Source organism: Scyliorhinus torazame, chromosome 9, assembly GCF_047496885.1.
Source record: "Scyliorhinus torazame isolate Kashiwa2021f chromosome 9, sScyTor2.1, whole genome shotgun sequence".
NCBI classification, from domain to species: Eukaryota; Metazoa; Chordata; class Chondrichthyes; order Carcharhiniformes; family Scyliorhinidae; genus Scyliorhinus; species Scyliorhinus torazame.
Genome location: NC_092715.1, coordinates 248,092,343 through 248,114,182, shown reverse-complemented (window position 1 = coordinate 248,114,182; position 21,840 = coordinate 248,092,343). Strand labels below are relative to the sequence as shown.

At 44.7% G+C, this 21,840-nt stretch overlaps 1 protein-coding gene across 5 annotated transcripts in view; it reads left to right on the top strand.

Annotated features, from left to right (window-relative positions):
• Positions 1–21,840, top strand: part of LOC140429806 (tyrosine-protein kinase JAK2-like) — a 297,390-nt gene that overhangs the window by 122,417 nt on the left and 153,133 nt on the right. Inside the window, exon 1 of one of the 5 annotated variants that reach the window (XM_072517252.1) lies at positions 10,125–10,248. The exons of the other annotated variants lie outside the window; for them this stretch is intronic. The gene's annotated coding sequence lies outside the window, so the exon portion shown is untranslated. Of the gene's footprint in view, positions 1–10,124; positions 10,249–21,840 lie in introns of those variants that run through there. 5 annotated transcript variants of the gene reach the window in all.

The following is a 21,840-nucleotide window of genomic DNA, read 5'->3' as shown; positions in this document are numbered from 1 at the left end:
ATGTGAGACGAGGAAGGAGTGGCAAAAATGGGTGGTATTTACATTAATGGTGGCATGTGAGGAACGGAAAAGGTGTGCGTGCTTGCAATGAGGAAGTGGTGTTTTAATTATGTTGTGTTTGTCTGTTAAAGGATGTAATGGAGAAGAGATAATGGCGTATAAAGGTTAGAATTAACATGCAATGTGGGCTGGATTTAGAATTTTGCTTTGTTTCATAAGTGTATGTCGGCTGCCCCTCGATTCGAGGATGACGTTTACTCAGTGGTGAGTTTATGCCATGGGGTCTTCATATGACAGAATAGGTCAATTCTTGGCCCACAGATCTTTGGGCACATGGAGCACCGTGTCTCATGAAATACTGGGATCCTGAGTGAAGGAGTTTGCTCCCTTTTCCTTCCCAGCAGCTTCTCTGCCTCATCACACAGACGTCGGGACGAAAAAAGCATGAGGCAACTTGACGGGCAGTTGTTGTCGCTTTGAATGATTGGTAGCAAGCTCTTCACAGCCTTTAATGTGAATGCTGCTACACATCTTGGAGAGCTTCAAAATGTTGTTGAAGCATTTTCTTTATCCCTCCTCAAATGTTGGCCATTTGAGAGAAGAGAAAAACAAGACTTGTTCAGGAGATGCTCTTCGGCCACCTGGAGTGTCCAAGTGTTTGTACTATTAATGTTTCTTCAACAGTCCCTCCCATTGAATCCGAAGAATGCGGTGGCGGCATTGCAGATGGAGTTTCTCTAGCGCTGTTGCATGTCATTAATGGACAGTCCAGGTCTTCACTGCAGTACAGGAGTGTGGTGACGACAACTGCTCTATGCATTAGGACCTCTGTTGATTTGTGGAGGTCTTTGTTGTCACTCACTGCTGTAGTTTGTAGAAGGCTGAGCCGGCATAGCTGATCTAATATTGAATCCCCATCATCAATGGTGGCCTCTTGAGAGAGGAAGTGATTACCAAGGTATAGGAAGTGCTCAAGAAATTCAAGTCTTCAACAAATACAGGAGGTGAAATATTTGGTTGATCAGGTGTGGGTTGATATGAGTTTTTTTACTGCCAACGTTCAAGGATAGGCCAAGTTTCTTGTGTGCAGAATTGAAGAGAGGAAGAGTGGCTTGTAAATTTGGTGCAGAGTGGGAAACAACATTGCAGTCATCCACAAGCAGGAGAACATATATATCTATGGTGGTCAGTTTTGTTCTGGCACAGAGGTGACTGACGTTAAAGAGTTTTTCATCCAGACGATATTTAATACTGACGCCACAAGAGCAGTTGATCTTTCAAGTGAATAACTACTGTCAAGTCGATTGAAGATCGTATGAGGGTGATCACAGAGCCTCGCTGGAGACCAGTCCAGATTTTGAAGGCGCTTGTTTCAGATGATCTACTCATGATGAAGTTTCTTAGACATCTGCATCCTTGGAGCACAATCCACAGAGCCTTGTGATTTACTGATTCAAATGCTTTGGTCCGGTTGATAAGTGCAATGAAAGGTTCCTGCTATTGGTCTCAGCATTTTTCCTGGATTTTCCTGATTGAAAGCTAGACTGTGTCTCTGGGAGGAATTCCTGAGCCTCAGGAAGTAGAAGAATTAGAAGAATGCATATTGGGATGTTCCCTACTGAGGACAAGAGGGAAAAACCTCAGTAATTTCCACAACATGATTTAACTTCCTCCTTAAAGATATTTACAATCATAGCAATTCTGAAGTTGGGGCAGAGGTGGAAAAGTTTGCCGATCACCGCAACGACATACAGCAGAGCTGATTCCCTGGCTCTACAATCAACACTTGAACATCTTGACAGCAAGGACACCTATGTAAGACTGCTGTTCATCGACTACAGCTCTGCCTTCAACACCATTATCCCGACAAGACTAATAACCAAACTCCGCAATCTTGGACTTGACCCCTCATTGTGCAACTGGCTTCTTGACTTCCTCACCAACAGACCGCAATCTGTCAGGATAGGCAACAGCACCACCTTCACAATAGTCCTCAACACCGGGGCCTCTCAAGGATGTGTGCTCAGTCCTCCACTGTACTCCCTATACACACATGGCTGTGTGGCAAGATTTAACTCTAACTCAATCTATAAGTTTGCAGATGATACGACTGTGGTGGGCCGTATCTCAAACAACGGCGAATCAGACTACAGGAGGGAGATAGATCATTTTGTTGCAAGGTGTACCGAAAACAACCTCTATAAATGTCGGAAAGACCAAGAAACTGATCATCGACTTCAGGAAGCGTAGCACGACACACACTCACGTCTGCATCAATGGCTCCAAAGTGAAGATGGTCGATAGCTTTAAGTTTCTTCGGGGGTCACCATCACGAACAGTCTGTCCTGGTCCACTCACGTTGATGCAACAGTCAAGAAAGCCCAACACCGTCTCTACTTCCTACGGAAGCTAAAGAAATTTGGTATGTGTGCATCAAGTTTCACAAACTTCTACAGTTGTGCGATAGAGAACATCCTATCCGGCTGCATCACAGCCTGATATGGCAACTGCTCGGTCCAAGATTGCAAGAAACTGCAGAGTGTGGTGAATTAGCCCAATGCATCACACAAACTTGCCACCCCCACATTGATTCTGTCTACACCTTCCGCTGCCACAGGAAGGCAGACAGTATTGTCAATGACGCCTTACACTCAGGCTTTGCCCTCTTCCAGACCTTCCCATCAGGCAGAAGGTACAGAAGTCTGAAGACCCGCACATCCAGACATAGGAACAGCTTCTTCCCCACAGCTACAAGACTCCTCAACGACTCCCCCCTCGGACTGATCTGTTACCTGTAAGAACACTATTCACGACACCCTATACTGCTCTTGCTCATGTATTTGCTTTGTTTGGCCCCTTGTTCTGCACTGTAACCAATCACTGTTTGTCGATGTACCATTTGTCAATGTTCTCTGTTGATTATTCTTTTTGTTTACTGTGTACGTCCCCTCGGCCGCAGAAAAATACTTTTCACTACAATATATCAAATCAAGTTTTTTTCTCCCAAATCCATAGGTTAAGTGTGGGTAAAAGTCTATTAGCTTTGAAGACCAGTAATGGTGGTTCACCCGTAGATTTTACCACAAAGTAATGGGAGATAGCCTGGAGAGTATCAACTGTCACAGTGGATTTGTGATTGAGGAGTTGTTGAAAATGTTCTTCCCAGCTTTGATGGGTGGCATTGTCATCCTAAAGAAGAGAAACACCATCCAAGAGAAACACCATCCTGTGAGAGAAGGGGATTTTGTCTGTAGATGGCCCAGGTGACTTAAAAAGAAGCTTTACAGGTCATGATGATCAGTAGCTGTTAGGAGCTCGTCCCACCACATTCGTTATCTTCCCTTTTTGTCTTTGGGTGTCAGCCATGAGTTGTTGGAATTTTGCACCTTGACTTGCAACCTTGGGTTGTTCTGCCAGGGAATGAAGGTTGCTCGGTTTTAGCATATTTGAACATAATTCTAATCAAACTAGTCCTGTTCATGATGATGCTCGAAGCCAGTGATCTGGAGGGTACTACTGTGGACTTTAATTTGATCCCATTTTTTCTGGAACTGTGTTGGGTATATGAAGGTTTTCCAGGTTGGTTGTGAGCTGTCCTTCGAAATCTCACTTCAGTCGGGCTGCTTTGGGGCTGAGACATTGACCTTCTCACTTTCTGATATTTGGGCGCAGCAATGTCCTCATCAGAGTGGAGGATCGGAGCATAAGTGCCGATGATGGTGATATAGTGCTAACAGCTGAGTTGTAGGTGAATTGTCCGACATCTTCATTTATACAACTAGGGACTTCTGGCAGCGAATCCAAGATCCTATTCTGGAGTCAAAACGAATTCCACGGACATGAAGGCCGCTGTCAGACTTTCCTTTCTGATAGAAGGTGTAGCTTCCCTGTTTTTTTCCTTCGGATGCCCCTCCCCAGGAAGATGGGTCTTGCTAAGGGCAGCGACCTCAGTTTAGAGTCTTGATGGCTCACTTCTCGAAATGAGAAAACAGTTTGGACCACTATTCTTATTTCCCAGTTTTTACTGTTTTTTTCCCTCGTTATGATTGCATTTATCTTTTCCAGATGGTCAATCTTGAGATTATCTAGGATGTTGGAAACCTGTAATAAAAATAGAAAACACTGGGAAAACTCAGCAGGCCTGGTAGCCTCTAAGGACAGAGAAACGCAGTTAATGTTTCTCTACATGTTTCTCTCGTCAAAATGATGCCACTCCTGCTGAGTTTTTCCAGCAGTTCGGAAGAGACCATGACCGATGAAGTAACAATGTTTTGGATTAAGCAAAGTTTCATTGAAGAGTTCCAAAAGCCTGGAGAACCTGTGGACACCTTCATCAATAAGTTGAATCAGTTGGTTGAAGGTTGTGACTATGATAATTAGTTGGAATAACTAACAATACCCTTTCTGATCTGCTTCAAGCCAACAAAGATTTAACTTTGGTGAAGGCGATACAGATTGTCAGCCAATCTGAGGTCCGTCAGTGGCATTGAGCTATATTGAGAGGGGAAGATGAACCACAGTACAGAACACCCCCAATGACTATACTGCTCATTAAAAAAAAAAATGCTAAAGACACTCCAGGGCAAAGAAGGTTGCATGCAATTAAAACTCAAGATAGTAGTAAACCATGTCAGTGCTGTGGTGCCAAAATGCCTCAGGGACGAACAGTGTCCTGCCAGCATGGTCGAATGCTCCCACTATAAAAGGCTGGGACACTTGGGGAGAATGTGCAGATCAAAAATCTCTAAACATACAGAGGATCACCAGAAAATCTTTGCACAAAAAAACCATCAACGAAATAGAAGAGCCACACCAAGATGAAGAACAACAATGCTTCCTAGGAGTGATCCGTGCCATGCAGCAAGTGTCCTGTTTGATAGAGAACTGTGGCTAGCCAAGCTCTGGCTGTGGACAACAGACACAGCATTTTATGTCCCAGGAAGGATCAGACTACTAGTTATAAGCACACTACTAGAAGTGTTCCAAAATGGGAACAATAGATACTGGAGACGCCTTTGAGACAAAGCTTTATGTGATGAGCAGCCAGGAAATTTGCCCCCTGAGTCGAGATGCCGGTGTTGTCCTCAAACTCAACAAAGGAGTGGAAGATGCCATGGAACAGGCAGCCATTGAGTATGTCAAGTGGGAGACCATCAAACATTTCCACAGTGCTGATGTCCTCGATTGGGCTTTCAATGCAAAACGTTTGACACACTTTTGTGCCTGATGTAGATAACCCAGCTCCTTTCAAAACAGATAAAGGTAACATTCTTCAGCCTGCGAGAGGAAACAAGTCCAGCTGGTTTGCTGAATACCTGAGTGTGACTTCATTATTCGGAGAGGATCAAAGTCGACACCCAGGTGATAGGAGGTGATGGCACCATCCGGCATTTACCTTCAATATGTTGTGTTGCCCTATTATGTATTTTCTTTTATTCCCTTTTCTTCTCATGTACTTAATGATCTGTTGAGCTGCTCGCAGAAAAATACTTTTGACTGTACCTCGGTACACGTGACAATAAACAAATCCAATCCAATATTGGTACCTTAGTAAGTGCACCTACACTGATCCATTCACCAGAACTGGTGGCTCTGGGTGTAAATAACTAAGTGGTTTCAGAATTAGAAACAAAACCCAAACAGGGGAGGTCACCTTGTATACGTTAGTGGTTACTGGTCATACTACCACATTGGGGTTGCTGCAGTTGGAGAGACAGCAAGGCGTTACTCAAATGCCTTCCTCAGCACTATAATGCAGGATTCCTCGATACATCAGGAGTCATTGCTCTGAAGGCTAAGCGCGGCAGACTAAATTGTTAAAAAGAATCAGCATTATTTCAATGAACGAGGATAGGGAACAGAGTCAAGGTGAAGGAAGAGTTAAACCTGTGACGTCCGGCCTCAAAAGGGAAATTGGTCGGAAAAAGTACAACAGCCAAGAGAGGAAGGAAAGGATCACGTGTTGAACCTCAGACAGGCAAAACACCAAGTGCTGCAGCCTGAAGGATAGCTGAAGTCAGAACATGTAAACCAGACTGCCAATCCCCCAAATTTCAAAACAACACCGTCAGGGAGAGGTCGTGAAACCATCAGACCGTTAAAAACCTGTGAAGGCAGAGACTTTGTGGAAGGAAGAGGTAGGATGGAAATATAAATGGGAATATATTTGGAAAAGGACGTGGGAAGAGGTGTAATATTTGGGTGTTCAAGGCTTAAAAAGTCAATGTTCGATGGGGGAAACCATGCCCTCCACATGATGATGATAATGATGTAAAGGGAGCCACACGATTAGTAGTAGGCTGGTGTAGTCTGAATAGTCTTAAGCTGAGGACGTCTACTGTCTTGTATACCTTTTCATAGTTATGTTCTACAATGAATAATTACTGTTCAGACACTTATGGGTGAGATATTCCAGCCGTCCCTGCTGATGGGATTACCCGCTCCCTCGCAGCTGAAGAGGGTGCGAACCGAAAAATAAACCCCATCTTATGCCTCTGAAACTCTTCCTTACTGCAACTTACAAAAAAGTATTGACGGGACCTGCACACAAATGCAAGATGATAGATTATCGATAGGTAACCACTCCAGTAGCTGAAGGCATTTTTCAGTGTATTACTATATGTATGCAGACCTAAAGGTCCCAGGTTCAAATCCTATACTGCCAATACCCAAGGCATCAGGCTTCCGTAGGAATGAGTGAGGGAATGGGAACAATAGGGAAACAAAACTATTGGCAGGGTTGACTTAAATTTACATGGGAGTGTTAAAATCAGAGTGTAAAATGGTTTTGAAACGACAGGTTAAATACCAAGGGAACCAAAAAGCAAATCAAAACCGTATTCTAATAATTAATCTTATCTTGTGCTGTTTTCACTGTTTCTGTGCCTGTGGTCACCCATTTAACATGACGGCCGCACTTACCAAGAAAAGCCTGCCTCCTTGGCCAATTCCAATTTGCCTTGAAGTACTTTTCTTGACCTTGAAATACCTCCCTTAAAGATGTCCTGGGATCTACATTTTCTTTACACCGCTCCTGATGCCAATTGCCCAGGTGGCAGGATCAGTTGCATGTGCCTACTTGGCACACCGGCGCTGCAGCTGGACGGATCCACAGGCTGGACGATGCCCGTGGGCCATTGTTTATCCACATCTTTTCTCAGGCATGAGAGTTTGCTGAAGGAAGCGAGTGAAGGAAGATTAGAGGGCATGTGGACTACAAGGGAGAAAGAGAATTATGATTCTGGACAATTTGAAATTGGACATGGGAGGCTTCGGTGAGCAGCTGACGAGCAAAGTGAAAGAGGGTGAGTAGTGGAGAACTGAGCAGAGTATCTGCCCTTCGGCAGATCACCACTATCATGTTGGAATGGTTTGCAACTTGGGTTAGAGAGTGCTGTAGAAGAAGAAAGCTTACAGCTTAAACCAGAATAGGTCATTTCTTGGTGCCTCCTATGTCTCCCATACCTCCCAACCGACAGAATACCCTTCATCGTCCAGTACTTCCCCGGAGCGGAGAAACTACGACATCTTCTTCAAAGCCTTCAACACATCATCGATGAAGATGAACATCTTGCCAAGGTCATCCCCACACCCCCACTACTTGCCTTCAAACAACCGCGCAACCTCAAACAAACCATTGTTTGCAGCAAACTACCCAGCCTTCAGAACAGTGACCACGACACCACACAACCCTGCCATGGCAATCTCTGCAAGACGTGCCAGATCATCGACATGGATACCACCATTACATGTGAGAACACCACCCATCAGGTACACGGTACATACTCGTGCGACTCGGCCAACGTTGTCTACCTCATACGCTGCAGGAAAGGATGTCCCGAAGCGTGGTACATTGGCGAGACCATGCAAACGCTGCGACAACGAATGAATGGACATCGTGCGACAATCACCAGGCAGGAATGTTCCCTTCCAGTCGGGGAACACTTCAGCAGTCAAGGGCATTCAGCCTCTGATCTCCGGGTAAGCGTTCTCCAAGGCAGCCTTCAGGACGCGCGACAACGCAGAATCGCCGAGCAGAAGCTTATAGCTAAGTTCCGCACACATGAGTGCGGCCTGGGATTCATGTCGCATTACATTCATCCCCCACCATCTGGCCTGCAAAGTCCTACCAATTGTCCTGGCTTGACACAATTCACATCTCTTTAACCTGGCGTTACCCCATCTCTGGATCTGTAAAGATTTAATCACCTGCTAATGCTCGCATTCCAAGCATTGTCTGGCATCTTTGAATCTGTCTATATATATGTTTCTGGAACATACCTCTTCATTCACCTGAGGAAGGAGCAGTGCTCCGAAAGCTAGTGACATAGAAACAAACCTGCTGGACTTTAACCTTGTGTTGTAAAACTTCTTACTGTGCTCAGCCCAGTCCAACGCCGGCATCTCCACATCATCCCATACCTGGTAATTATTAATAATATAACCAGAAAATGCTGGAAAATGTGAACCAGCCAGGAATCATCAGTGGAGAGAGAGAGAAAATCAGAGTTCATGTTTCAGGTTGATCACCTTTCATTAGAAGACCTTGTGACTTGAACTCCCTGTTTCTTGCTCCATATTTCTTTCTCCCATAGAATTATTCCTACAGTACAGAAGGAGGTCATTAGGCCCAATGAGTCTGTACTGGCCCTCCGAAAGAGCAGCCTACCTAGGCACATTCCCCACCCAATCGCCATAACCCCACCAAACCTGCACATCTCTGGACACCAAGGAGCAATTTAGCATGGCCAATCCACCTAAAGTGCACGTTTTTGGGCTGTGGACGGAAACCGGAACACCCGGAGGAAGCCCACACAGACACGGTAAGAAAGTGCAAATGCCACAGACAGTCACCCAAGGTTGGAATTGAACCCGGGTCTCTAGTGCAATGGGGCAACAGTGCTAACCATTGTAATGGGGCAACAGTGCTAACCATTGTATGAGGCAGCAGTGCTAACCACTGTGCCACCCCACAACTGTTGCCTTCGGTTTCCATCATTGCCAATTTTATTTCAGACTGGGGCCTGATGCTAATGCTGTGGGGACACTGGTTCAAATCCCATCACTGCAGCTGGTGGAATTTAAATTCGATGAATCGATCTGGAATATAAAGCTAGTCTCCGTAATGATGACCCATCTGAATCAATGATGTCCTTTAGGGATTAAAATCTGCCTGGACCAGCCTCTTGTGTTATTCCAGCAATGTGATTGACTCTTAATTACCCTGTAATATGGCCGAGCAAGCCAAGGGAAATTCGAGATGGGCAACAAATGCTGCCCTTGCCAGCGACGCTCACATCCCACGAAAGAATAAATAATTTGTTGCACCTGGAGTACGTTGTTGTGTTTGCATGAAGGTAACCGTCTGTTTATCAACCCTATGTTCCAAGGCCTCATTTAACGCGATAAAACTACTCCACATATTTGCCTTTGGAACGGCCGTTCAGTCTAGAATAGATTCTAACTTGTGTTTAAAATAATAACTGTGAATTATTGTGCTTAACGGCATGAGGACTCTTAGTTTTGCCAGAGCTCTTTCTCACTTCAGACAGTCCACATCAAACACCCCCGATATAACAAGTAGCAGTGGATCCATATGCTGGCCTGGCTGTAAGAATACTTTGGAAATATGATGCAGTTTGCAGGACTGAGCCCGGCGAAGCACCTAACACATCTGTAGGTTGGGGAGGGGAGGGGGGCGGGGGGGGGGGGGGGGGAGGGAGGGAGGGGGGGGGGGGAAGAGAAAGAATTTGCATTTATTTAGTGCCTTTCCCATTCACCGAGCACTTCACAGCTAGCGGAGTACTTCTGAAGTGTCATCCCTGTTTTAATGTAGGCAGGAATTAAACAATAGGGTTTTGACACTCAAAGCAGAAGTAAGGTTAAATGGAGGTTAAAAACATACTCGAAGAATGCATTAACCAGTTACCCTTCTGTGGGAGGACGGTTAAAGGAAGGGGAGGAGATCAGCTACTGCTGTTTGAGCTCTCTAATCTCTTCAAGACGAATGTTGTAGGCTGATATGCGGAGAGGGTTGGTTGTTTACCGTGGTTTTAGCACGTGGTGTTTTTCACTAGCATGTTGAAGACATCCTGATCACGGAACCAAATTCTCTTTACGTTTAAATATAAGTCGGTCTGTACATCTCCAACTTGATAGTGGAATGTTTACAACAAATAATAATGGGTGTAAAAGCTAGCCAACAAATTGGCACTTGAATTGGAGTGGAGCAACTTGACTTCGGCCAATGTGAGTGTTGCTCTTTGAGAGCAATCTTTAAAGTAGTTTTTTTTAGCTTTGTATTTCTGGCTTGGACCGTATGGAACATGATAGATAGGTTTATTGTTTTCTGGCAAATCTATTCGGTCAGGTTTTTTTGCCAGTTTTCTTTTTCATTCCTTATTTCCACATCAGACTTCTGACTGCAGTTTGCACCTCTCTTGTTTTTCATTGACCAGATAAGGACTTGGGGATTAAGGGTATTTTTGTTTTAAAAAAAAAAACAAGGGCCACTTAACCAGGTCTGACAGGGAGAAACAGGAACTGGAACTGCACTGTTTCATTAAACGTTGAAACAAGTTGTCTTCTCACTTGCTTTCCACTATGTGGGGTAACCTTTCCTGGTTAATGTCTATCAGATCCAAGGGTCATTGTGACACTGCCTGCCATGTTCAGCGAACCAGTTTCTTGGCCAATATAGGTGAAGGGAGAAGAAAGGGGAAATGCACTGTCTTTTTCCACGTTTTGCTTTGGCTGCCATGTTGCTTCCTCATTTATTTTTGGTAAGTTCTAATGGTTTCACATAAAAGTTAAAGATGTAATCCTTAATTTCAGTAAATCCTTTACAACTCTCCGTAATTGCGGTGAGAGTTTGTGACTAACACTCCGTAGCGTGCCAAATTAAATACTATGGATGGGATTTTCTGGCCCACATGCGGGGAGCCACGCAAAAAGGTGCCAGGCTGGCAGTACCAAGGTGCGCAGCTGGCATTGGGGTTCCAGGGCGCCACCCTGACCTGAGCTCGGCACCGAGGGGCATCCGATCACCAGGGAGACCAAATGCTGTGACTGTGGAAACCTGTGTGAAGCAGTACCACGGCGAGGTCTCCCAGGCGTGGCCGTTCGATCCCAAACCCTGGGAGACTCTGGTGCATTTAAATTTTCAAATATGGATCCTGCCCAAATATGGATCCTGCCCAGTGAGGACGAGATCCAGATCGTGATGTCTTGCTAGATCTTGCGAGGCATCCCAAGCGTTGTAAATCTCGTGAGAGGCCTCTTGAGAGTTTAACGGCCTCATCGCATCACCGAGTTGGGCGCGACGAGGCCGTGCACTCGCAGCCATAGTCTTTGGTGGGGTCAGGAGCTGCACCTGCCGTGGGACCTTCTGATCCCATTGAAGTCTGATCAAAGTGCAGCACTTAGCACATTCTATGCCTTCCTTTCAAGAAAGTTCCCATTTGAAGTGGCCTTGACACCCCTGCAGGTGTGAAACTCCTTGCAACAGGTTGCAGTACAACCCTTAAAGAAACTCTGCGGTAGTGTGGCCCCTTTAAGAGGTGACCTCTTGCAGTCCATGTGACCAGTTAGTAGCCTATTGGACAGGAGTCCTGAATCCCAACCAATGAGGAAAACACACAGGGCCCTGGGAGCAGACTCCTGGGCAGAGTGGACACTGGAGCCAGGGACTGAAGACCTGTCTAGTGACTCTGTGCCTGTGTGTAGATTAATTTTACTTGTTGTCAATAAACCCTTGTTCAATCATACTGGAAGTCTCACTGGTATTGTCTCAAACCACCACATTAGTGACCAGTGTAAACCCGATCAATCGCAGGTCCCAGTTTGTGGGTCCCAGACCTATAGCCTCATAAGGAATTTGCCATCCCCGGAGGCTCCCAACACACCAGTTCGACCAGTTGGTGACGCTGGCCAGGGAACATGTCAATCCCAGACCCTCAAACGTACTGCAGAGGTACAAGTTTAATTTGGCTGTCAAGGACCTAGGAGAGACGATCTCTGCCTTCATCGCCAGACTCTGCCAAATGGCCGAGAGTTCAGCACAGCACTCAGCGACATGCTATGCGCTTGTTTAGTATGCAATATTAACAACATGTACCGTCAATATGATGCAAGGCAGGTTGAAGTAACATTAATTAAAGGCTTTATTGAGCAGAACTTGATCCTCAGCAGCTCAGTTACAGAATGCAGCTGCTGGGGGAAATCCGGGTTCTTATACCGGTATTTCTGGGTGGAGCCCAGTAGGCGGCAGATCCTATCAGGACCCGGTATCCAGCTACCAATAGCCTGTCGGCATCGTGGTGTACCGTATTACCCCTAATACATACCACCACACAACATAATTGTGCAAAAGAAGTTTCTGGCTGAAACAAAGATTACGCCAGGCAGGACGATCAAAATAGGCAACCAAGTATGCCGGGTGGGGCAAATTGGAGCTTCAAAGCATGCAAGGGGGGGTGAGGTGATCCAGCTGTGGGACGGTAGGGCTGCAAAGGCCGCAGCCAGGCCAACAGGCAAAGAGGTAATTCAGCCACGATGCCAAGGACAGGATCGTAGTCGGTGGTCAGCGAAGAAAATGGGTCGTCAGCCCAGAAGTCCAGGTGATTGCTACTGATGTCGTGTTGACCAATGCCAAGAAGTGTGCCACTGCAGAAAGTTTTTTGTTTTCAATGCACTAGTCATTCAGGCACGTTGCCGCGCCAGGCATAACGCGCCAAATCAAAAAACAAGTCATGAATCCAGTGAACAAAGTGAAGAGGAATCCGGATGAAGAACTTAAAACATACAGATTAAACATGGTGAACGTGAGCAAAACAACCCCAATCTCAGAGCAATTGGAGCCAGCAGGCAGCACCAGTGCTCCTGTGGTATTGCCAGAACAGAGGGAATCTAGGAATTCTGAGGAGGTTCCGTCAATGACCCAGGAGGGAATGCCCCTCCTGTGGCGGTCGAATCTCCGAGATAATCGTCCATGGATGACAATGTTGCTCCATCAGTTGGAGGAGCCGGTTGGGGAACGAAGAAGCTCCACGAGACCCAGAAATTCCCACGACCGATTGACATTGTGATGAACTGTCATGGATTCTTCTCAACCTTACTTTTGTACATAGCCACTACATGACCTGTTCTGTAAATAGGTTATTGAGGAACTTGCGGGGGGTGGGAAGTGGTATCTCGTCCCCTTTTAAGGGGCGTGCTGTCATGGACCACGTTACTGGCTTGGGGTGACTGATATCGTGTGGTAGCCCCCCCCCCCCCCCCCCCCCCCCAAACCTTGACCAATGGGGGATAAAGCACCGGGCACTGCTTAATTTTTGAAGGCTGTTGTCTTCATTCCTTGCTCCTTCTGTTAAACAAGATTACATCTATTATTTTAAATTTGTAATCGTGTTGAATGAGCGATCGTGAACAAATTTTGGCAGGCAAGCTGCTGTCTGTTGCTTCCACATCAATTATCCCACTGTTTGCGTACAGTGAATCTTTGTAATATTCTGAAAGAGAACAGAGTTTGATATGTGTGGAAACAATTCTTCACTGTTTATGACAGAATGAATAGTATTTGGCACCCAAATTTGGGAACTTGACAAATTATGCCCACAACTAATGAGTTATGTTGGCTCCATGTCATACAAGGGTGGGATATAAAACAGATTTACCTAAAAGGTGCACAAGTCCATACACAGATAGTCAGCCAATCTCCCACAATAGCTGGAGGGAAAGAAATGAATGAGTGCTCACTAAAACGTGTACATAATGTGAGAGAGATAATGCCAAGACTAAAAAAGTAATGATGGAGTTCAACACAGTCGGCAAAGGGTAGCCAGGCTCAAAGGAAACTGAAGGCAAATTTAAGTAACTGTGGAATCACGCAGTCTACATAAAACACGTTTTGTTAAAAACGAGCAGGTTCCAATCATTTTCAATCATCTGCTATGCTAACCTGTCGGTTAGCATTTTCCTTCAAACGTTGTCCTTCAAAATCCTGGCCACTCTCGGCCTCACCCGAGGTAGGTGTAAGATTTTGGGCTTCCTTAAAGCCTCGCGATCTCATTGGGGTGGTTAGAAATGTCTGATAAAGCAGCAAGGGTCAGCATAGTCTTAACTTCCCCCAATTAGTCTGCAATGTTTCTTACTATGGAGTAATGCTAAATGTCTGCTTTATCAGACATTTCTAACCACCCCAATGAGATCGCGAGGCTTTAAGGAAGCCCAAAATCTTACACCTACCTCGGGTGAGGCCGAGAGTGGCCAAGATTTTGAAGGAAAACGTTTTTTCCGGAAGACTTAAAAAAGAGCTTTTCCACTTGCCTTGATTGGCACAGCAAGTGTGAGCAACAGAGAACCCTGCCCTGGATGTTATTTTCTTTGCTGGCTTCCGACACAGTCTGCATGAGCAGTTTCGATTGCTCTTTTAATATTTGACCTGCACCAGTGAACTTTAATAGTATCGTTGGAATCAGCAAATAAATGGGACTTTTTGACTGCATGAGGGAAACACCAAATAGAATTTGTAAGCTCGTGACGTCTTTGAAGCAAAAATGTAACCACAGGAGGCCAAGAGTGCAGCTGTTTTTTTTAATGACCAAATGTGTAAATGCAGACGACGTTCGTGAAGTGCTGAGTACCCATGTCAAGCAGTAACAAGTTGGCCTGCGTAGCGGAGCCCTATTTCCACAGGAAACCAAAGCTTTCCAGGGGGCTATTCTGTGGATCACTCTGGTAGCTAAACGACCCATGATGGATCTTGCGGACAATGGTGCAAGAACATTGTTCAAAAATGGAGGTAGGTAATCGAATGTTGTATTCAGTTATGTGCTGGATGGCAAAGCGAAGAGTTTAAAATGCCTTAGAACTTGGTGGATGCTTATGGGAAACTTGGCAGTATTGAGGTGAGCCTGGCAAAGACTGGATCCCACAGAATTCAGCATGTTCAGATTGGCTTCATGCAGACATCCGATTTTGACATTGGCCATGAGTCATGGAATCCCGACAGTGCAGAAGGGGGCCATTCGGCCCATCGGGTCTACACCGACCCTCTGGGAGAGCACCCAACCTGCACATTTTTTCAACACTACGGGCCAATTTTACTATGGCCAATCCACCTAACCTGCATATCTTTGGACTGTGGGAGGAAACTGGAGTACCCCAGAGGAAGCCCACACAGACACGGTGAGAAAGTGCAAACTCCAAGGCCAGAATTGAACCCAGGTCCCTGATGCTGTGAAGCAGCAGTACTAACCATTGTGCCGGTGGCCGGTAAGGTGGAAGGACAATCGCCTACCACATTGTTTTCATTTAAGCTAAATTTCAAGTCTTAGGATGTCTGAACTTATGGTCCAAGGATTGCAGCAATGGCTGATCTTGCGAGGAGCAATATGAGCTCACCCTCTGGATTGCTCTGTGTTTGCACCATGCATTACTGGCAAGTTAAAATGATAACGTCAATGTTGACCTTAAGAACTTCATGCCCAATGATCTATCTTCAATCAGTGAAACAAAATGACACAAAGGAACAGAGCAAAGGGTGGAAGAAGAAATTAGGTAAATGAGAGTAAAATTAGAGAGTGACAAAGCAACCTGATTAAGATAAAGAAAATGAAAGTAAGAAAGAAATGAAAAAAGACCTGTTGGAATTAATTGCATTTGGTGGACATGCTGTTTAGCTTCTTGAGAAGTTGAGTGAAGTGTGATAATTGTGTGAAATTTACAAATATCCTTGAGTCATGAAGCATTAAACCAGCATGATATTTATGACTCGGAGCAAGTGGATCATGTAACCGTAGGAAATGTCAGACAAACGAATGCTTGGAGCCACCACCTCTTGTCACCTACCACGCAGGTAGTTGCATGATAAAATGATGGAGTTGTTGATGGATCATTGCAACCATTCTCCTATCAGTTAGTCTACAAAGGATCCAGACGTAGAATCATGAGATGACGATAACCCAAATAGTAGAGCACTTTTGGAACCAAAGTTCCCTTTTTCTTCTAAGCATTGTACACTTACACGACATGTCTCATCGCATCTCTTCAGTGCCAAAGGAGGCCATATGGCCCATTTAGCCTGCACCAACCCTTGGAAAGAACGCCTTACCTAGCCCCAAGCCCCCGTCACCCCACCTAATCTTTGGACACCCAAGGGACAATTTTGCATGGCCAATCCACCTAACCTACACATCTTTGGACTGTGGGAGGAAACCGGAGCACCCGGAGGAAACCCACGCAGACACTGGGAGAAAGTGCAAACTACACACAGACAGTCACCAAAAGTCAGAAATGAATCCGGGACCCTGGTGCTATGAGGCAGCAGTGCTAACCACTGCGCCACCATGTCGCCCCAAATTAATAACACTGTTGACCGCTATGTTTTCTGAAAGAAATCTGTCTCGTATGTATTTTTGAATGTCAAAACAGCTTTGCAGCCTGAAAATAACTTGTCTTTCAACCATTCAGGATGAATTCCCATCCCTGTATGAGCAGAGGGCAATTTATTTTTCCTGTAGCGGGGGGGGGGGGGAGGTGTGCTCTTGAGATTTTCGAGAGTTAATTTAATTTATTTGAGTTAATCAAGGGGCTACTTTTTGTTTTTTGGGGCTCCCTTTCAATTCCCACCAACTCCTTTATCAGGTGATTCAGTATGGTGTGACATTAGCTTTTGTATTTCTGTTGACATACGGGGTAATCTGGACTCACACAGAAGCATAATTTGGATAATTCATTGATATCCTCAATAATCATGACCCTTCCATTAAACTTGAAGCCACAGCACACCAGGAAACACGCATTAGTTTTCTTGACAAATTGGCACAAGATTTAAGCTTGCAAAAGTTTTTTTCAAAGTAACAGGCGCACCCTTCTATACACAAAAAGCCATTAACCTAAACATGCCTGCTGTGGACAGAATTTTTTTTAACCACAAGTGCACAAAACTGGAAGATTTTAACCAAGTAGTTACTATCTTTTTTACTGCACATCAGGTCTTAATCTCAGATTAAATTTGAAATTGAATTAGCATTGGCATATATCTAGCACCAATTTTTGACGGGTTTAAAACCATCCTCTCATCTTCACAGCCTCTTTCCCGCTGCCACTCCCGTTCCAACTGCTCATTACTCCTCCAATCGCAGGCTGTTTCTCTCCTGTGTTTTCTGCTGATAGGCTTACTAGTGAATGACTTTTCTCTCGAATAGTCACCCCCACAATTGATTTTTCCATGCCTTTTTGGGAGCTTTAGAAGGAGAATTTGTCTGTCGGACCCATGTATTTGAGCCCTGGTGTAGAAGCAGGATTAAACAAGATGCATGGGTTCAGGTCTTTTGCAACAATACCCCGAGTGTACATCAAACCAGGTTTTACAAGGCTTGATCCTCTGTCAAGAATGAACACTTTTAAATAGTGAATTTGGAAAGTTTATCAACCATAACCATTTAAAACAAAAAAAATAGGTACCAAGTCAGAAAGATGAAAAGCAAAATGTCACTTAACGGTAATTAGCAATAGTTAACTGCAAGAGGAAAAACTTCACTTTAACCATTGAACAGACTTTTCACCACTTTCCTCGGTTGATCAGGCCAAGACATGAAGTGGGTAACATGTTAACGAAGATAATTTTTCGAGTCCTTCATTTTACACCTGAAAGATGTTGGGCGATATTCTCTGTTTGGGAGACTGAGGAGTGAATTCTCCACCCGGGATTCTCCGTTCCGCTGGCAGCGCACCTACCATGTGTGCGGATTTCCCGGTGGGGTGGCCATAATGGGAGACCCCATTAACCGGCAGTGGGAACTGAGAATCTCGCTGCCAGTGACGGCGTGCCGCCGAGGAACATGCGGCTGGGGGACAATGAAAAAGTGTTGACGCTGGGACTGAATTGCGTGCGATTTGCATTCCACTTGGGGGTGCTATTCGGGGGGCAGTTCAGGATAGCAAATTTTTTCTAATTTTTTATAATCTTTATTGTCACAAGTAGGCTTACATTAACACTGCAATGAAGTTACTGTGAAAAGCCCCTAGTTGCTACAATCCGACGCCTGTTCGGTTACACAGAGGGAGAATTCAGAATGTCCAAATTACCTAACAGCACTTAAATGTAAATTACCTAAATGTGCCTCTGCCAGCCAGGCAGTTCCACTTGGGCAATGTGAATGTGACAGGATGGCAGTGTCAAGATGCCCAGGTGACAGGTTGCTATTCCAGGGATCAGGTGGGGGGGGGGCTCAAGGAACCCCTAAGAGGTAAAAGTTGCAGGGTTCCGGATGGGGACTCCAAGGGGTGATCGAGAGATTGGGGTGACATTTAAAAATGGTGCCCTGATCTCTTCCTGCGCAGACGAGCTCAGCTGAAAATGAGGTTGCGGCCTCAGCGGGGGCGTTCCTCGTTGAGGCCACAAAAAGCAAGAGTTCCAGTTGATAGCGGGGTCGTTCTCAGCACTGCAGGCACCGAGAAACAGTCAATTATACGTGCCCAAAACGAGACTCTGTTTTCTGCGCACTAAATCGTGTCCCTTGATGGCCTTGACTGAATTAATGAATGGGGCTTTTTTTTTTTTTTGTTGCTTGGGGGGTGGGGGTTTATCAGGCTGTCACAATTATTGATTGACAGTTAAGTTAATCACGCTGTCCGAAGAAGCCCATGTGTTAAACGTTGCCATGGCGAGGTGTCTCGGGCATGGACGTTTGTTCCTGGCCTCTGGAGCATCGGGAGCCGACCTATAAATGAGCTTAATGGCTCTCTTAAATATGTAAATTTTGATCTCATCCAGCAAAGGTGAGATCCAGATCACCGATCTCGCGAAGTGTTCCATGCATCGCAAATCCCGTGAAGGGGAGATTCAACGGCCTCATCGCATCACCAAGTTGTCGTTCCAGACTGGCTGGGAAGGCAGCATTTTACAATTCTCATAATTTATGACAAGTGTGCTTGGAATCAATAATTAAATATATATAACTATAAAACATTAAATATTGTAGACTTTGTGTTGCAGATTATATTTACAGCCTTACTAATACATTTGTTAATTAATTGCTTATTATTTAACAGTCTCACAATTAAGGCTCTATATTTAACTGACCTGGCTGGTTTTCAATAATGCAGTAACCAGTTTAGTTTTTAAAAAAAATGTCTTCTAGGTTAGTTCAAACTAGTTTCTGACCATGTTAAGCTTATTATGCTAAATAACACATTGATTCAGGCTTACTGCTGATGTGAAAATTCACCGGTGTCTGCTCACTTGCAGTTTTGCAGGCGCCACAAGTGATGGTTGCCAGTTAAGCAGAAATCAAAGGTGTAAAAATTCCTGTTGGCCTCCAAGTCCCTCCCTGGGGCATTGGGGACTAGCTAAGCTGGTTGCCTTGAGGCCACCATCTGGTAGCAGACCAGGGAGGGTGGGGCTGCAACAGTAATCGAAGCAGGCTTTTGAGGCCCTCCCAGCCTGTGTAATCGCAGTTGCCACAGTGGTTCCCCTCCACATTGGTGGCTGGCCATATTTTGTCAATTAAAAAATTGAAAGCGCTGACGAAAGAGCACCTCAAGATGGAGCCCCCCTCTCTCTCTTACCTGGAATTGCAGGCCGCTGTTTCCCCACCCCGAGCTGCAGGACCTCATCATTTCCCTGCAGCTTCAAGAGTCTGGTCATTGCTCTTTTAACGGGATTACGTGCCTCCCCTACGGCTTCTAATTGGCCAATGCTGGAAAAATCACTAACTGGTGACTGTTTAGCAACAACCCAATATCATAACCCCTATTTACCCCAACAGGGGTCACGACCCAAGTCCCAAGCCCCTGCCCTTGAATGGGGTATTGATGCCAAGACTGACACAAAATTCCTGCTAAGTCAGATGGAAAATTTATTTTTGAAAAAAGGGTCTACAACCTCTCGCACTGGACTGCAGTTTCGTTGTTCCGTTTACACCTCTCAAGTTATGTCGGGACCATACATCTGATCATTAACATTGTCCCCACAGTGTGAATTGCCTGTACAAAATGGCAGCATATGGCATCACCAATGTAAATTAAGGAATTCCGTGGCACAAAATTAATTATGATTGGGAGGCGGGTGGTGAACTAACAATTGTTTTGGTTTTGGCAAGGTTAATGGTAGAGAGCCACAAATTGCCCGGCAGTTTGTGGTGAATAGGAACTCGTGGCATATCTCTACACAACCAGAATATATTTTACAGTTTTAAAGATACATTTTCCAGCACTATCTAGGCTACACATTAGGAAATTGTCATGTGAGAGTACCTTTAAGAAATGGGTGTTGATCAGTGATGTCGGAGTGTGGGTGGAGCTGGGCTGTCTGTCAGCTTTTTACTTTAGTTTTAGGCTGTTGCTGCAGGGTGTGTTTTAGTTTTGTTTTCAGAGCTGGATAGCGGCAGTCACAGCCAGAAGGGGTATTAGTCTCTCTCTGTAATCTAAAGACTGTAAATTGATCCTTTAGTGATTGAAAACTAATAACTGCTCTCAGTAGTGACTTTAACCTGATGTGCTTTAAAGTCTTGTGGATGTTAAAAGGACAGCTTAAGGATTACTTAGTGTTGTATTCTTTGGGGTTTTATTTGACTTGATGGTTGCCAAGATGTTCACTGTCTGTTTTAAAAAGGTTCACTTGAGTTCATAGAATAAACATTGTTTTGCTTTAAGAAATACTTTTCCATTTCTGCTGTATCATCCCTGTAGAGTGGGCCGTGTGCTCCCCATACCACAATCTATTAAAAGTTGTGGGTCAGGTGAACTCCATGATACACTTTGGGGTTCTCTAAACCCTGGCCCATAAATGTAAATGGAGGAATTCCGTGGCACAAAATTCATTATGATGGGGAGGCTAACAATTGTTTTGGTTTTGGTAAGGCTAATGGTAGAGAGCCACAAATTGTCCGACAGTTTGTGGTGAATAGGAACTCGTGGCATATCTCTACACAACCAGAATATATTTTGCAGTTTTAAAGATACTTTTTCAGCACTATCGCTTGATGTTTGAAATACGCAGCAAATATAACCAGTTGCCCAATTATATTCAAAATTATTTGTCATTTCCTAACGGGAAAATGACAAATAATTAGGAAATGACAAATAATTTTGAATATAATTGGGCAACTGGTTATATTTGCTGCGTATTTCAAACATCAAGTGCGGAAATTTTCAGCCCGCATTCACCGTCAGTGAAAATGGCAACATGGGTGAAAAATCTCACTGGGATCGGAAAACGGGATTCTCACCGGCGGTGACAATGAGGTTCATGCCTGGAAAGGGCGGTAACCTAATTTTAATACATTTTAATGTATTGTGTTGCAATTTCTGGACCCGCCCCCATTTTAATTGGGCTCAATGTGTGAGAACAAAGGTGGATTTTCAAATTGTTGGCTGGGCATAACACTGTTATGGGTCAGCCACCCATTACACTATTGCCCTGCTTTGCATTTCAATGGATATACAGTACCAGCTTCCCACTCTGGCAGACAGGCTGCAACATCTGCCTCAGTGTATCTTAAAGTTTAACCCCTTTGTAGGAATCTACCGTGCGGTTTAAGTGTAGTCTCGTATACACCTTAAAACTCAGTAGAATTTAACTTGCACTTCTCGGTTGTGAAATAAAAATATTTTATTGTGTCTATTGATTATAATTGAGAGACTAAGATCTTCTTGTGGTTACAAATCAGATGTTTTCAAAAAGCCCTTGCCAGCAAAAGACTTTAAGAAAAATAATTGGCTTCACGGTTTACAACAGATTTAACTTTCAAAATACAGTAACAGCTCTTTGCTCAAAGCAAAACAGCTTGCGCGAACTTCAAGAGTTAGAGTGGAAATATGAAAATACGAAATAAG